Genomic DNA, 14,286 nt, shown 5'->3' with positions numbered 1-14,286 from the left:
TTGTTAGATCTTTTCATATCGACTTGCATTTTTTGCCCTACGACTGCCACTATTTACGACTGCCTGGATTATTTCATATCTAGGTACGTTATGATAGGCGCATATTGGGGCATATTTCATAGTATGCATGTTTTGGATCCTTCTTGTATAAACCGGCGACCTGGTACTATTGTTTATCAACACTTACCTTCTCGTGTACAAGAGGTATCGGTGTGTTTGAGGGTTTCCTTGCACGAACCCACAACTTTGTATTAGTGTTTCTTAAAACTTGCATTATTGTGTGCAAGAAATTCCCGTTTGTCTACAGAGTTCGTCCACGCCATGGGTTTCTCATGGCATCCTGATTTCTATAATCAGTGGTGCAAGTCACTCAGGGTAACATCAAACTAGGTTGGCTCTCCATATTTGTTGTGCACAAAATCTCACCATCATTCCATCAAAACCCTAAACTCAATAATCCCATGGAGTTCTCAATTGCCCCCATTTTCCTCTGTGGTCTTGCATCTCGTATTCTTCTTTCCAAATACCTCACGACTGCTTCATATTTATTCCTCATTTATCTCTTCCACCCTAATTCTTCTTCCTCTATTTCTTCCTCACATAATCAATTCTGATTCTGATTCATGTCTTATACAGGATGTATCCTTCTTGAAACCAGACGCTTTGATCATGTCTTATACAGGATGAATTATTCCAGAAACTAGACGTTGTGATCGATCATGTCTTATACAAGATGAATCCTTCTTGAAACCAGACATTGTGATCGATCATGTCTTATACAGGATGTATCCTTCCTAAAACTAGACGCTCTGATCATGTCTTATACAGGATGAATCTTTCCTGAAACCAAACGTTATGATCGATCATGTCTTATACAAGATGTATCCTTCCTGAAACCAGATGCTCTGATCATGTCTTATACATGATGAATCCTTTCTGAAACCAGACGTTGTGATCAATCATGTCTTATATAGGATGAATCCTTCCTGAAACCAGACGTTGTGATCAATCATGTCTCATACAGGATGTATCCTTCCTGAAACCAGATGCTCTGATCATGTCTTATACAGGATGAATCCTTCCTGAAACTAGACATTGTGATCAATCATGTCTTATACAGGATGAATCCTTCCTGAAACCAGACGTTGTGATCGATCATGTCTTATACAGGATGAATCCTTCCTGAAACCAGATGTTGTGACCAATCATGTCTTATATAGGATGAATCCTTCCTGAAACCAGACGTTGTGATCGATCATGTCTTATATAGGATGAATCCTTCCTGAAACCAGACATTGTGATCAATTATGTCTTCTACAGGATGAATCCTTCCTAAAACCATACGCTTTGATCATGTTTGTCTTATACAAGATGAATCCTTCCTGAAACCAGACTGAATCTAGATCTTATCAATCAAATCAAATCAAATCTATCAGGAAATCAATCTCGCAAAACTCCAAAGATCAATTACCTCAATTGATCTCCCGAGGGGGCATCACCATACTGTAATCTATCAATCAAGAGCCGGGGCATCCTATCAAACCAATATCAACACCAAAACAAGATTATTCTTTGAATCAATGCGTCATCACACCTCGCTTCAAAGAGGGGCAAAATGTAGACAATTAAAATTAATTATTTTAATTATTTTTAATTCCTCACATAATTAATTAATTAATTATGTTAATTCAAATTCTCCTCAGTATTAATTAAATATAATTAATATTGTCACTATAGCATGTGATTGATTTATTTAATAAATCAATCCCTTTCTTTATTCTTCTAAAAAATCAAATCCTCACAAATCTTCCTCTTAGCTAATTAATTTCAATTAATTAGTTAACCTACATGATTCCTACAAATCATCTTCTTAATTCATCATTAACCTAATAAATTCTTCTAGAAACTCCCTAAACTCACTTAACATTATTCTTCTAATTCTTTTATTCCCTCCACTCATTCTCTCTCCTAGTCAAATTATCCTAATCCCACCTAACATTTCCTCTAATCCCCCTCTTAATGAATCGTTAATGGCTAGTCAACATGATTAGCCACAAAGTCAACTCCTTGCTTTTAAATACTCTTTTCCTAGGTGAATGTAAGATTTTTGAAATCTCACATTCCTCCAAGCATCCCCTCTCCCAAGGAATTTTTAATTCTTTTTTATTCCTCCAATCCCCATGATATCCTTTTTTGGAGAATTTTTAATTCCTCCAATGCACCTTGTGGAGTGTGGAGATACGAAATGCCTTTAAGGCATATTTCTTGGTCTCCACGCCCTCTCTTGGACCTTGTGTGAGCTCACAAGTAAATCCTATCCCTTCATCTTGAATCCATCCTAGCCATCTATTTTTCTCTCGTCTTCCTATAAATAAAGGGCTCCATCCCTTCATTCAAAAACATCTTGAAATCCAATAAGCTTATGCTGCCCTTTTGAGCCCAAGAAATCATCTTGGCAACTTGATCATCTCATCCTTATCATTTTCCAAATCCATTCCATTTGTGCACAACATTGGAGGGCCATCCACATCCAGCAATCAAAGGATCACATCAAGTGGAGCATTATCAATGGGCGCCTTCACTTCATCAAGCTCAATCCGAAGGAGAAGGTAAAATAGCAAGGTGAAATGGTCTTTTCATGATATTTTAGCATTTTGCATGTTTATTTCGTTATGTTTTTTATCATTTGACTTTCTAATCTATTTTCCCCTCTTCAGAAACCTTGCATTACTTCCCATGTAAAGGCAACAAACCATACAAGCAACATGCACATTACCCTTACTCTCCAGGTTTGTCTCATGTCCTCAGGTTTTCTTTACTATTCATCGAGATAAAGTATTTGCATGTTCAACTAGGGTTCTACTTAATTTCTAAAACAAGTCTTAATAAAAAAGAATAGTATATTGCACAAAAGGTTTGAAACAATGATAAAACAATGCTTAAAAAGAATAGGTAACTGTTGTGAAAGAGCTTCTACAACCACAAGAAGGCAGTTTTCATGGAGTGCCTTTAACCCAAGAGTTCATTTATACAAAGGCTTTGTAGAACCTTTTGAGATCATGCATTCAAAGATTGATTAAGGAGAGATATTTGATCATGTAGTAGTAATTTTATTTTATATAACAACCTTACAAAGATATTGATGAGGAACAGGGACTACATGATACAAAATAATTAGTCTTAGATAAAGCAGAGCCATTGAAGAACAAGACAGTCACTATGATAAAAGACGAAGTTTGCAGATCATTTAGACTCAAAACACAGAAGGGTTTGAAGAGAAGATTATTTAAGACAAAGAGCAGAGATAATGTTCATCATGACACCCTCATGAATCTAAGTAATGTAGTTGAATGGAGTATTTATGAGGTACATTGTAAATCTTGACAAAGATTGTGTTTTACCACAACATATACGCAGATATGATCGAGAAAGTATTAGTCCAGAAATAAAGGAATATACTACAGACCAAATACACAATGAAGGGACATAAAGTGTCATGAACAATGAGCTTGATGAATGCTTGAAGTGCTTTTAAACTCAGTCATCATACAAGACAGTCAAAGAAAATTCTTAAGTCTAAGAGCGCATACATCCCATAAATTACAAAGTTCTTCAAATTCTTCATATCTAAATATAATCCCTAATATTTAGGGTGAAGTCTCCAAAATGGGATAGATTGAAGTTATTACAAAGAATAATGGACTGTCAAAAAATCTTAAAGAGCCTCATATAGGAGAATAAACTATATACCAAGAGGTATAGTTACAGTCGGTGCCTAAACAAAGAGACAAAGGTATTGATCATAGCACAGAGCATGTAGCGATCAAAAGCCCAAAATCTAGTCAAAGGTATTCACTGTCAAACAAAGAAATGACAATCTCATGAGTAGTGTGTGTCAATGATCAGCCTAAGATCAAAATAATGGCTTCACACATGAAAAGACGGTTATGTTCAAATCATGAATCAGAGAGATTTTTAAAATCCCTAAGTCATAAGAAAAGTTGTCACAAACTTTTCAAGCCATATTGCATCATCTCTAGCATTCATGTTCATGTCTCAAGAGAACTAGAATGAAGAAAGACAATCGCAATCTAGGGCAGAGAAATACAGTGGTAACACAGTCACAGCCATGGAAAGTCTACAAAAAACAATTTTAACAGTCTTTTTCCATCTATAAGGAAAAGTTGCAGTCTGAAGCCTAAAATCAATGAAGAAAATGTCAAAGATGACAACAAATTAAGAAGGACAATCACTTGTTACCATTAAAACAAGGGTAGTGACTTTGCATGAAAGCACAGTGACTTTCATTTACTGTCAAAAGGACAGTAAAAAGAAGAGCATAAGGACTATTGGTGCCCAAAACCACAGATTGGAAAACCAAAAGACTTGCCATATCCTCAAGTAGTCCAATCAGCCTTGGCCAACGAACAGGGACAGTCAAGGAGTAGATCCCTCTGCACTTTAGGCTCCACTGAACCTAGGTGGGTGTGCCTCTTCCTCTCAAGCACAAAAGAGGTTATTTATAGTGGATTTAAACCTTTTAGAAAGTTTACACAACTGGCAAATTATTGTTCTGCAACTATGCTTTATTATGTGCTTTAACTGAATGCTTTGAAAATAAATGATTGTAAATGTATATTGAAAATGAGATTGCTTTCAAGACTTAAAAAAAATCTACATAGATCAGTTCATATAGGATTTGGGAAGAATGTTTCTCTATCAAGGACCTTGAATGCATATAGATCAAAACCTTAAAAGATCAATAACAGACCAGTGCCTCTATCTGGGAATATATATGACACTTTGTGGACAAAATATCTTATCAACTCAAGAGACGATTTCTCATCAACTATGAAGGTTTAATATGCGTTACACAAACAATAATAACTCAATCTTTCACTTTATGCAATAGCATGTGATTCACATCATAGCAAGTCTATAAATAGATTTATCAAGAGGACAAAGATAACTCATCAACACAAAAGTGTACACAATATTTGGAAAAGAGACAATGAACCTTGTCTATTAATCTTGAGGAACTAATTGCATACATAAGTTGCACTTGTAAATACTTCATTACAGATTGCTTGCACAAAATGATACTTCTTCTTTCGATAGACTTCTCTGATACAGAATGATATTCAATCCCTACAACATGTCGTTCTTGTGACTTCCCCCCTTTTTACATAAAAAATGACTCCCTATAAGTATGTTAATCAAAAGGCATTTATGAAAGGACACACCCATTCATACACAAATGGGAGTTACAGACAGTTTCCCTCCAAAGGACACACCCTTTGGTTTAATAAAAAATTATAAATGATAACCCTTAAAAAATACTAAATGATGCTTTAATGATGTGCCTTCTAATCTTCATCTCGATAAAATTCTTCAGCAAATATTCATCATCCTCTCATTATTTTTTGCATACAAAGATAAGCCAATCAAATTCCTTGATGAAAATATCTCACCTTCAATTAGGTCTTAATTGGAAGAATCGATAATTATTTCCTTGTACAAATACTTGTTAAAATAATTCATTTAAATCAAAGTATTAAACACTTGTAAATATTTATTTTAATAAGATAATTTACCATAATGATAGTTTTTTCATAATCTAAGGTAAAAGATTTTATATGACAAGTAAAACAAAATACTTCCCTTTTATTATTTTAAGGAATTGGTATTTCGGTCGTATTTTCTCCTTGTAGTCTGAGCTATACTTTTAACTTTAATTTTTCCCTTTGTTGTGCATCCATTCGTGCCACGTATCTACTTTTGATTGGCTCTGGGTCTTTATCTTGCAACCTCAGTACGGCCTAAACTCACCCCTGGAAAGAGGCTTTTTGAATTGCTTCCTTAGCAGGCCCCACCACTCAGTCGCCATGTCGTAGCGAATATACATCGAGCACCTTCTGATTGTGGTATAGCAACCACCATTGGATCGATTCGTCTGATCTTCCTTATCTGCTCAGCCTTTAACCTTGCCAAAGCGGCTTTCTCTTCTCTTTGTTTGTCTGTGTCGTGTGTCACTCTTTGTTTCACCCATGGATCCACCTCAACTACCACTAGACACCATCTGTCTTGCCATTTCATCCGCCACTAGACCTGGGTTCTTCTTCTGCACTCTGCCATATGGCACATCCTGATTCACTTATAGATCCACCGGGATGACATCTCATCTGCCACCTTGGCAGTCACTATGTCGCGGGGAATATGGGTCGTGCAAGTTTCTATCGCGGTATAGCGACCGCCGTTAGATCTTCCCTGATCTTTGTTGATCCATCTGAACCTACATGCTCGTTAATCATCGTTTTCAGCATGTGCTTAGTCGCCAAGCCCCGAGGATAAACCAGTGTGCATCTCTATCTTGCGACATAGCAACGGCTATCAGATCCTTCGTGATCACCATCTGATCAGTCAAACTTACTCGAGCTTTAGCCTCCATTTTCGCCAGTCTGTTGTAAAACTTTGGTTTCCTCGGGATACACGCACGTGTGGGGTCCACCGGCTTCAACCTTCTTCACGCCAAAAGCCTTTTGTCTTTCGACAGTTATCATACGGGCCGTTTTGGACTTAAACGTTAAACGAGCTTATCTCACAAACATTGTGGGATAAAGGCTTTCCCTCTGCTAGCGCAGCATACTTGAAAGTTTCCAAAGCCTTTTCCACCATTCTATATGCGCATGTTTGGGAATCTTGGCAATGCCAATTAATCTTTGGACAATATGCTCCTGCATATAAAACACTGCAGTAAATACTCGAATGATAAGAAAAAGGGCATCTATATATAGCACAAAGTATTATGTAAAAATATGTGCTAACAAGGACAACACAAAAAGGCAAATTGATAGAGATCAACACATGGAGAAATAGTAGTATAGAGGTTTGATGTCAGTGTGGAAATAAGGATATAGTCCTTTAATGGTACAATCACAGAGTAATAGTAATCACATAGACAAATAGCAGGTGAAGGATAGCCATAGTTATCAGTAGGGCAATAACAACTAGTCAGGAAACACCACTTACAACACCTATGTTCAGGGTTGAAAGGGCAAATGACCTATCAAAGATCATAATGATTATCTACAAATGCAAAAGAATAAGATAGTCCATTAGTAAACTTGAGCCATGTGAAGAACAGTCCATTTGTAGCAGCCCAATGTCAATGATAAGGTATTAAAGGCATGATTGCAGTGTAGGATAATATTTTTATCAAGACCACTATCAAAGGTAGCAGAAATCATCACAAATAGTAGTCCTTAGGGTTCAGAATGTGAAAGACAAACATGATACAGTAATGATTTTTGATGAGGATAGTGTCCTAAAAGGTAAAATGATGGAACAAAATGCACATCTATTCAAGGATAGGAATGGCACAATTAATAAGGGTTTGCAGTCATTGTCCTAGCCATAAGAAGTAATCAAAAAAGAGATATGAGTCTCAATGATAAGATATAGAACATCAATCTTTGTCATAAAAGATTCTAAAGATCAAAGAAAGACCTAAAAAATTACAAGGACCTTGAATCTTAAAAATATGGATGATAAGATAAGGTGGATAGTTTGCTAGGGTTCTTATTCTCTGTCATAGTTTATTATCACCAACAATAACAATGAGAAAGTCATCATTGAGCAATGGAGTGACAATCCAAGAAATATTCCACTTTAAAGCCTAAGGATAAAGGTATTCAAGGTCAATTCAAAGTAGGCATCAATGATTAAAAGCAAGGTTAGGAACAGTGAGCAACAACAATCATAAGATGAGGGGCTATCAAGCTTAATCAAAGCATTAACTGTCAAAAAAGCAAAGTCAGAAATATCCTATGCCTCCTAAAAAACTAAGAGACTTGAGTGTAGATAAAAACATGTGTCATGCAATCATTTAAAAGATTGAGCGATCAATGCAAGATCAGTTGTGACCCTAGAAAGAGGGAGTTTTAAAGAGTTATCAGTAGTTCAACATCATTTGTGACTCCTCCTGGGCCATACATAGGTCAAACTAGCTTTTCAAGCAGTTTACATTCAGTTTCTGTTAGTTTTGCATGTCTTTTTGCATGCTTTTCATTCAAATTCAACCCAAGCAGTCCATCATGCAAATTGGAGGATATTTCTGTTTGAATCAAGGAACATTGAGAGGGGGGATGAATCAGTGTTCTATCAGTTAGCAAATTTTCTGATTTAACTTTAAACCACCAGAAGCATGAGCATGAAACTGAAATGCAGAAACTCAAAAAAACCAACCAAAAAAACATAACACCAAGATTTTTACATGGAAACCCAAATGGGAAAAACCACAGTGGGATTTGAACCCACAATATTATTCCACTATGGCCAGTAGCAAAATAATATTACAAAATAGGGAATGCACTTGCGTTCAGCCACACTGCCTAGAGCTTACACCTCATTTACAATAGAGGCTAAAACCTCGAAAGGCTCACTGCCTTACTAATTAATTACAATGATGAATTACAACAAATGAACTCCAACAAAATATCATCTACAAAACTAGGATGAGTTTCGGTTAAGTGCCAAATACACTGACTGTATCACCTATGTTGTTCTGCTCTGTTCTGCCCTGTTCTCTACCTTAGTCAGTTACCAGATCAATAATGCACACGTGAAACTGTGCTAGAAAGGAATCTTGATCACCACTCACTCGCATACAATCATACCATACATAAGAAATATCATCTACACCAATCTTATATATCCTCAATCACAAAATAGATCATTCACCAAGTCGGCCTGCTAATGTAACGTGTAGTCTTATGTCAGCTTGACCGGATCACCAAATTGATGATAAAATGTTTTCTTTATGTCAGATCAATCATCTTATACACGATTCATGACATTGCAATCATCGGAAAGCTTCCAGACCAAACTGCTTTGTTCAACCTGAAATACCAATTAACTGGCTACCGGTTGATGTTGGCTTCCAGATATCAAGATCCGTGATTACCAGATGGGAATCTCATGAAGATTTTCCATCACTGACAACCCTAAACCATTAATCAAGCATGAAAACCTGTACACCGGATCAAAATAATTTCTAAGGCTCCCCCTTAGACAAATAATTTTGAAACCTTTCATTACACCCTTCTACTATACATTTTTCACCTTTACTCTCCCCCTTTGATAGCAATGCCAAAGATGGGGTGTTGTCCAAATCTTATATACAAAGATATTTACCAGAGACTTTACAAGTACTTGAAGATGTCAGCAAAAATGTTCTTCAAAAGTTCTAGGTGAGTGTCCCACCCACTCTTCAAATTATCCAAAACTGTAGTGAATGCACTGAATACATAAGCATGAATTTCTACATCCTTTAGTTCAGATGGAACTGGTTGTCCCATAGCCTTCAAAATGTCTATCTTATTGCTCAACATGGTGTCCAACTGGGGGGCAATCAAATTCCGAAGCTCACCAACTCTCCTCAAAATTATGTCCTTATCAACATTAAGGCTTGAGATATGATCATTGAGAGCCAATACCTGTCCTTCTACACTGCTGGTAAGGAATACATTAGGATCAAAAGATTGTGAAATACCAGCAAGTTTACCCTGGCAAACACTTATTTGTTTGTCTATGTCTACTGTGAACTTTGGCAAATTTAGACAAGATGTATATATTTTACTGTATACACTCAAAATTGGTTATGAATAGTTAAATAAATATTTATGATTTATTTAATGCTTATTCCTCTATTTTATAATTAAATTGAAAAGTTTAATTAATTTAATTCATTTGGTCATTCTTCTCATTCAATCTTATTAAATATTTAATGTTTAATCATGCACTATGCAATTCTTCTAAAGTCTCCATTAATTAAATAATTCTACAATTATTTAATCTCCTTTTCTAACTCACCTCATCTCCACATCACTCAATCTTGCCAACCCACAATTTTGTGGCTAAACAAATTATTAATTTCCAATTATTAAATAGCCATATTTATCTTCAACTTCCATCTCCTAGATAAAATAATGTGTACATACTCACATTTTTCAATTCTTCTATATTCTCTCTAACATCCCTACATCTTTAGAGGAAGTTGAGTCCACTTGTCTCAATATCCCTAAATCTTCTCCAACCATCCTATATTCTCTCAAGTCTTCAACTCTAGTCAAGGTGAGCCTTCTGACACTTGGCTTCTCCTTCCACCTTTTCCTCCATCCTGCATGTGTAGGAGGAACATCTTCCTCCTTTTTCTCTCACATCCTAACCAATCTCTTCATAGCCATCAATCTTGCAAGATTTAATCTCAACCATTGATCTCTGCCACATGGGATTTTTGCTCATGAAAATATATAAAAAGAGCATTTCCTAAGCATTTTAGAGCTAATATTCATCTAGGAGTTATCTTGCATTTACGTGAGTTTTAGCAATCAAGCATTTTAGCAATTTATACTGTGCCTTTGGAATTTTAGTTTAATCTTTCATATAGTTGCATATATAGTTTTGCACAATCATTTAGCTTGCATATCAAACAACTAGTTATCAATCCTTTCATCTTTTGTCATCTTGGAGGCTACAACCAGTGCAATCTGAGAGAAACATCTGCAACAAGATCAAAGAAGATAGGACACAATGAGACAACAAGTGGAGGTTTGCTATTTGAAGTATATCTCTTTTAAATGTTTCATTGGTAATTTTGGAGTTTCATGTAGGTTTGTTTTATTGTGAAACTAACAAAATCTTGCAGGTATTTCCTCGAAATATATTTAGGTTACACATTTTGGCGCCCACCGTGGGGCAACCCACAAAATATCTAACATTTTTCCACAGGTTTATCTGCAATTTTTCCACGGGTTTAGCCGTAGGTTTATCTACGAGTTTATCCACAAGTTTATCTGCAGGTTTATCCGCAGTTTTTCCATAGGTTTAGTTGCAAGTTTATCTACAAGTTTAGCCACAGGTTTATTCACAGTTTTTTTTTTAACAGGTTTTCCGCAAGTTTTTTCGCAAGTTTTTCCATATGTTTTTTCCGCAAGTTTTTCACATTGGTTTTTTTGCGGGTTTTTCATGTTGGTTTTTCCACAATTTTTTTTAACATTTTTTTTTCTACAGATTTATCCACATAGATAGAGAGCCCAATTTCGTAACACAAACGAAAAATCTAGGCTTATCTATCCCACCTTGATTTGTGATTTTTGCTAACGGGGTTTTGCAGGTTTAACAGTGGTTTTGCAGATTCTCAAGGAGTTAGTTAATTTATTTTTTTTACTTGCTTTCTTTCAAATTTGGTTTAAAAAGAACTCACTTCCCTTCTTGTTAGCAAAACTTAAAATGAACTTGACTTTATTTTGGTGCATAAAAAGAACCTCACACTTCATTTGGGGGCTCTAAAAAGAACCACATTTGTCTTTTCTTGCAAAGTATAAAAAGAACAACAAAATCTCAAATTTTCTTTTTTCAAGTTAGGATCATACTTCATTTTGGGCTCTAAAAAGAACAAATAACTTTTCAATTCTTGTAAAGGGTAAAAAGAACAATCAATATCTCATTTTCTTTCAAGTAAAAAGAGCAACCACATTTGCTTATAGCAACGCGATTTATTTTGTTAACCAAGATTATTTTCAAGTCATAAACAAATTGCTATGTGGGACTAAAATGAACACCATGATTGTTGGAGCAACATCTCTAAATAGAAGTTAGAAAATCATTCCAATAAAGGATTAAAAGGAACAAATTGTTTGCCTTGTATCGAAAGTGGTAGGTTATTATGCTCTCACCTTAACCAGGTGATCAGAAAACCAAACCCATTTTTAATGTGTAACCTTTAGAGGCCCTGCCTCCTGAGTTTCCAATAGGACCAGTGAGAAGGAACGACCCAAGTGGAAATAGGCTAAAGCCAAACTCTTCTGATCCACTATAAATAAATTATGTTTGTAACGAAAGTTACAGACAACAAGTGTTGATTAGTCCATATCGACGTTATGACTCTTCATAAACCTTATAGAGCACAACCTCTATAGGCTGGGAGGCCTTCCTTAATGGAGAGTAACAACGCATGTATGGCCACTCGACCAGATGCCCTTACTAAAATATTTCTTATATAGAAGCCAAAATCCTTCTAGTTGTTGATACAGGAGGTCAAACCTCTGATGAGACTCACACACATACGGTTCTTAGTAGAGATACAATTTTTGTCATGAGGAGTTTTCATGGGAACTGATACTTGGTTTCCCTAGAGAAGTGAGTGCCATGGAGTGGAGCCAATGGGGTTAAGCATCTAAGTATCTGCTTTGAATAGCGTAGCCTTAGGGCAACCCACGTGAGATTCAACAACTATTGTCCTGGCCTTCCATAGGAATTGTGCTTGTCTTTTTCAGTTTTATTTTCCAAACATTGGGTATGTTGTGTTTGCAGTACATTCTCAAATAAAAACAAAAAAAATCATCCCTTTTGAAAAACAACAGAAAACTAAAAAATTTGTAGAGAAAACACATAGTCACGCATTTAAAACACAGAGCCATGCATTTGAAACGCAAAGTCATACATTTGAAATATTCTACAACACATTTAAACAACAATGTAGTGCATATACAAAACCTGTAACGCTTTTATGATATTTCGTAGCACATTTGTTAAATAGTAGTGCATTTGCAAAACTTGATAGCACATACACTGTGAAGAGTCGCACATTTACAACGCGGTCTAGCGCATTTATCAAATCCTACAGCGCATTCACACAATCCTACAACGCATTTGTTTTAGCATATTCGAAATAGAGGGTACTTCCTCTCCTCATCAAAAAATTTTGAAAATAGATTTAAATACCCATTTCGAGAATATCTCATTTCAATTGTCACAGATTTCATAACAAGTCAAACAAACAGGTTTCTTGAGCATTTTACACATAAAATATAGATCACACTTAAGGTTTATACAAGTATTCATCTCAACAAGTTTTAGATCCAACATTTTAAAGTGATCGCTTATCTTTGATAAATTGAGCTTACAAACATAGTTTCTTATCAAGATATATCATCCTTTATCACGAAACTACAAAGCTTGATCAAAATAACCTTGTTCTTTGCATTGGGTATATCATTCCTCTTTGAAATTGGTTATATCAAAATTTCACAAAATTTGCACACTCATTAGGATCAAAAACTTGCAAATTATCACAATACCTGTATGACCATTTCGTGTCATCTCAAAAAGAGGAAACTTAGTAATAAAGCACTCTTGAAAAAGAGAAGGTTTCTATACATAAACCGCAAAATTTTGTTGAAACATCGCATATTCCTACACCGTTTTCGTAACTATCTACATGGTTGTGGAACAAAGTTTGGCGAAGAAACCTTACAAGCACGGCCCCTTCAACAAAGAGACGCTTTATCTCAACATACCAATAGAGGCGATAGAATTAACTTAGCATATTTACCTGAACAAGTGATCACCTACTAAGACACATCTCGAAAACATTCAATGCTAGTTTGGACTAGAGTTCAACACGAGCAATTGAAATGACAACAAGAAATCGAAGAGGAAAATCCTACTTACCATCAATTTGGATACACGGATAAGGAAGAGGAAGAAATTAATGTGACCATTAGAGAACTTCAACAATATCCTAAATTTGACAAAATGGTGGAAAGAATGTTAGAGACCCAAAAACAAAAATACTTCTTGATGTTGGCAAAATCAAGGGCTAACTCACCTCAAAGTTTTGATCTAGAATTCTTGAGACAAGATGTCGAATCAAGTCATACTCAACACAATAATGACCAAGATGGCAACAACATAAGTCGGGTGAATAGTGATGCTAAACGAGATCAGGATGATACAAATAGAAACTATGATGATACCACAAGGAACCAAGATGAAACAAGAAGGGATCATGGTGACAAAGGAACTCATGAGGATACAAGGAGAACCCATGTTGATAATCTATTTTAACTCTCACTCAACAAATACAAACTTTGCAACAACAAATACAGGATATACATAAGGGAACAAGTTCTAAAAGAAATTCCTTGGAGGATATATGTCCATACCCTTTTGACAAGAGTTTGAACATGGTACCATTCCCACAATATTGTGAGATCCTAAAATATGATAAATATGATGGGAAAACGGATCCTCAAGATCACATTAAAGAATTTTGTACCATGAGTATGGAATTTGCGTATAATGAAACCTATCTCATGGATTAATTTCCCAAAAGTTTGAGTGGACAATCAATGGAATGGCTCTCTAAATTACCACCTGGGCTTAGATCATTTGAGGAGATCGTAAACAAATTCATCTCATAATACTCATACAACATACAACAAG

The sequence above is a fragment of the Cryptomeria japonica genome, chromosome 9 (assembly GCF_030272615.1).
Source record: "Cryptomeria japonica chromosome 9, Sugi_1.0, whole genome shotgun sequence".
In the NCBI taxonomy this organism is placed as follows: Eukaryota; Viridiplantae; Streptophyta; class Pinopsida; order Cupressales; family Cupressaceae; genus Cryptomeria; species Cryptomeria japonica.
Note: the sequence above shows the minus strand (reverse complement) of the source record.